The sequence below is a fragment of the Archocentrus centrarchus genome, chromosome 5 (genome assembly GCF_007364275.1).
Source record: "Archocentrus centrarchus isolate MPI-CPG fArcCen1 chromosome 5, fArcCen1, whole genome shotgun sequence".
NCBI lineage: Eukaryota > Metazoa > Chordata > Actinopteri > Cichliformes > Cichlidae > Archocentrus > Archocentrus centrarchus.
The window spans coordinates 36,303,929-36,308,757 of NC_044350.1; positions in this window are offsets into that span (position 1 = coordinate 36,303,929).

Sequence of the window (4,829 nt, forward strand, 5' to 3'; positions counted from 1 at the left end):
ACTTCCTGTCAGCATAGAAAACAGAAGCCAGCGTATGGGATTAAATTTGTCTCAATATTATTCAAACCAAAAAACTAATCTCAATCAAAAAAAAAAAATTGTGGTAAAACTATTTTTTTTAATTCAAATTACAAAAGTTTTGTCTTAAAACTTTTTTTTTTTTATTTAAATGACTAATTTTTTTCTCATGAAAAATTTTTTTTTTTGCAAAACCTAAACTTTTATTTGCGCATGTCAGAAATCTTTGGTTACGATTCTCTAACTTTTGGTTTTGACGCTCCCTTTTTTTGGTTGAGGTGTGTTTTTTGAGCTCTCCGAACGTGAACATCCTGGGGCGGGGCCTAAAGATGAACAATGTAACACGTATCCCTATTGGTTAGTGCTGACTAAAGCGGCAGACTCTGATCCCTCCCACCTGCCGAGAACTACAGGGCTTGCTTTATTTCAGTTACAGGACATCAACACTAGAAAAGAAAGGTAACAGAAACTGAATGGAAAGTAATCTTTGCAAATTTACACTGTTTAACAGCTACTAAAGTGTCCATCCTCTTTTCAAAGAAGAAAGTCTTACACAACTTATGAGGACAGTCGATATTATCTTGTGTGCCGCAGCATAGGATAGCATGCTAGCATCAGGTAAAGTGCATAAACTAGGCTTGTAATCTGTTAACACGGTGTTGTTGTTGGTATGTTTGTCTGTTTGCTTGTTAACAACATGACAGCAAAACCACTATGATTCAAATTACACAAAAGATGGCCAGTGACTCCTAGATAACGTGATTAAATTTTTGCCATAATTTAGTCAAGTTAAGAAAAACACCCCTTCGTTCCCCCTGCTTCTTCCCTCCTGTCAGCTCTGGTATTATTGGAATTGGTTCCTTGTGCTCAGCTGGTCCTCCAGAGTCGATAGACACCCACCATGGCCTGTTTGCAAGACCTGACCAACATTGTCAAAAATGGCTTAAAGTGTGACATCAGAGCATGCCTGATGTCTGGAATGGGTCCTGGATGGAGTCAAGTGTGACTTTGGTGAGGAGAGTAGGGCCTGGGATGGTTGTGGTGAGTGCAAGTGTGAGGACGAGGGGTCTAATAGTGGGTACACACCCACTATTATACCCCCCCGTCCTCACACTGTGTCTTAGTGCGTGTGGGTCCTAGAGTGACTGGTGCATATGTCCAAGTGTGAGTTGGTGTACAGTTGGTAAGGGTTAGTGGAAAGTGTCAGGGTACGGGCTATGGAGACATGTAAGGGTGTTTTGAGCACCCAGATGCCGGAAGGGGCACTTGGAGTAGAATTGCAGAATATAGCGATTTCTGATGGGAAGGGGGGGGGGGGGGGGGGGGGGGGGGTGTTCTGGTCCTGGTTTGGGCTTGTGCACCTGAAACTTTGTGGAGGTGTTATGGGAAGGGAGCTACTGCCTGCTTGAGGGGACAGCATTTGCACGGTCCATCCAGTGCTTGGTGCCGCCCAGTGTTAGTTTCGTTGATTAATTATTTTTGTCATAACTTTCATCAACAACCCTTCCATTCATGATGAAAATGAGATGGTAACTGAATATAAACTACCTAAAAGGATAAAAGTGATGACGAAATTAATTGAAGGAGAAGGAAGGTGGACGATCCATCCGCCCATAGGACCCCCAGTACCCCTGGTCCCCATCAAAATGACGGGTGCGCTGGCGCCTCCTACCATGGCGCACCTCTAAGGGCTAGAGGGACGAAACTCGGTCCAGAGCATCTGGGGGAGGTGTTGTACAATCCCTGAAAGTTTAGTGGTTCTAGCTAATTCCCTTTGGGTTGCTGCCATTGACTCCCATTCATTTGAAAATTTGTCTTGTCTTTAATAACTCAAAAAGTATAGGGTCTCAATGGACCAAACTTGGCATGCATACTTGCCCCGGGCCGATGCAGGTTCCCACCAAGTTCCCACCAAGTGGCTCTAGCTCACTTCCTTCATATAGCTGTGATAGACTGCCATTCATTTTTGTACTTGGTCCCATTCCAGGTTAGGGTTAGGGTTAGGGATATGGGATGAAAACCATTTTTGGCAAACGGGCACTCAAAATAACTCAAAAAGTATACGTGTTAGGCGTACCAAATTTGGCAGGGTAGGGTTAGGGTTAGGTGGGGGGCGGTTAGGCTAGGGGTTAGTTGTGCGGGAGGGGTACGTCCTGCACCGAGGCACGAGCGGGTTAGGAACCAACAAAAGAGTATCGCCAGGCCCCATAAAATGCACTGGCCATTTGGTCGGGCGTTTTTATATGCCCCTCCCTGATCAAAGAATTACCCGTCTTGGGTTTGTGGCAAATTTGCAATAATTGCCCTAGGCCCGTCGCGACGTTTCGGCATTTATTGTACCTTCATCAGTGTTACGTCTGTAAGGGTATTGTGTGTGGGTGTGTCTGTTATATGCTAATTTGTCTGTGCAGGTGCTCGGGTTCGATTGGTGCGGTGTGCTCCCGCCTGCTGACGGTTGGCTGCGATAGAGGGACACGCCCTACTTAGGAGGCTGGAGGGACCACGCGGACCCGAGAGCATCATTTGTGTCCCCAAGCGTTCAACCAGCCACCATACTAAACATATGTTCTGTTCCAGAGTGGGTAGGGGTGAGCCGCCAGTTTGTTTCTTCAGTTTTCTCCTGTGTTGTTATAGGTAGGGAGGTAAGCAAGTGTCATTTGTTTTGTTTCTTTTTGGTTTAGGTTAGACGCCGGATCACGGTAGTTTTTAGTTCCCGTTTTGTTTATTGTTTTGGCCTGGGCTCACCCTGATGTGAATCGCTCTGTGTATCTGTCTGTGAACTAATAAAGCTTTGTGTATATATATTTGCATAGACGGTTGTTGGGTGGCTGCTTGGGTCTTGGGGGGCGAATGGTGTTCTCAGTCATGTTGCGCTCCGGGCCCCTAGACGGGTCGTAACATGAATTGGGGGCTCGTCCGGGATCCCTTTGCAAGTCTGTCTTAAGTTGAATTGTATATCTGTAAATGACAAATGTCAGATTTATTAGTTGTGTGTATATTTAGGCTTACATATTTATGTAAGAGAGGGTAATTTAATGTAGATTTTTGAAAAGGATATATGTTCCCCTTGGTTTGAAAAGCTAAAAGAGATGAGGGTTAAGAAGGGATTTCGGTTTTTGTGATGTAACAATTACATTAAGGCTCTCCGTTAATTTAAGGGAAAAGAAAATGTCCTATTTTGTTATGCCAAAAGATGATGGATCCCACTTTATGAGCAGTGTTAGAGATGGCGAGGCAGCGGGCTTTCCCCTCCTTCTTTTGATATAAATAATCTCCTTCAGCCTGTTGTGGACTGCAGAGCTTCATGTTGCAGCTAATCCTGAAGAGTTTTGTAAAACAAGACCCGTAACAGCCAAAGTACAGGCTATTCTCGGCTTCCCTGTTCCGCAGACAAAAAAAACGCTAAGGCGATTTCTCGGAATGTGCGGATATTACAGAGGTTTTTGTAAGAACTTTTCTAGTGTGGTGGCTCCCCTTACTGCGCTGGTGAGCCCTCTAAAACCATTTGTATGGACATCCGCGTGTCAGTCTGCTTTTGATTCTGCAAAGACCCTGTTATGTGGATCGCCGGTCCTTGTCGCTCCAAATCCGGCGCTTCCTTTTAAGTTGGACGTTGATGCCAGCGCCTGTGGTGCAGGAGCCGTTCTTCTACAGGAAGATACACAGGGGGTGGATCATCCTGTCTGCTATTTCTCAAAAAAATTTAACAAACACCAGTTAAATTACAGCACAATTGAGAAAGAAGCGCTTGCAATGATCCTAGCGCTCCAGCATTTTGAGGTTTATGTTGGGTCCAGTGCGGACCCAGTTCAGGTTTTTACTGATCATAACCCCTTGGTGTTTCTGTCCCAGATGCGCAATTCAAACCAACGGCTAATGCGCTGGTCTCTACTTCTGCAAGATTTCAACCTGCAGATTAGCCACAAGAAAGGCACTGAAAATGTTCTGGCAGACGTCTTGTCTAGGAGTTGGAATTAAACGCTGTTTAATTCTTGGTGATGGGGGTGTTACGTCTGTAAGGGTATTGTGTGTGGGTGTGTCTGTTATATGCTAATTTGTCTGTGCAGGTGCTCGGGTTCGATTGGTGCAGTGTGCTCCCGCCTGCTGACGGTTGGCTGCGATAGAGGGACACGCCCTACTTAGGAGGCTGGAGGGACCACGCGGACCCGAGAGCATCATTTGTGTCCCCAAGCGTTCAACCAGCCACCATACTAAACATATGTTCTGTTCCAGAGTGGGTAGGGGTGAGCCGCCAGTTTGTTTCTTCAGTTTTCTCCTGTGTTGTTATAGGTAGGGAGGTAAGCAAGTGTCATTTGTTTTGTTTCTTTTTGGTTTAGGTTAGACGCCGGATCACGGTAGTTTTTAGTTCCCGTTTTGTTTATTGTTTTGGCCTGGGCTCACCCTGATGTGAATCGCTCTGTGTATCTGTCTGTGAACTAATAAAGCTTTGTGTATATATATTTGCATAGATGGTTGTTGGGTGGCTGCTTGGGTCTTGGGGGGCGAATGGTGTTCTCAGTCATGTTGCGCTCCGGGCCCCTAGACGGGTCGTAACAATCAGGCTTGGGCCTAAGGCTATGTTTTCTGTGTGTGACTTGTTCTGTCTTTCTCTGTTTTTTGTCTTTATACTTTTTCACTTTTTCTTATTTTCATTTTGTTTTTATGTGTGACCCTTTGTTTGTCTTGTCCCTTTTCTTTCTTTTCTCGCTCCCCCTGTCCCTTGTGTCTGTTTAAATACCCCCTGCTATGTGTTGTATTTAACTTCTATGTGTACTCTTTTTCTGTTCTTTTTCCTTTTATCTGTTTCTTCT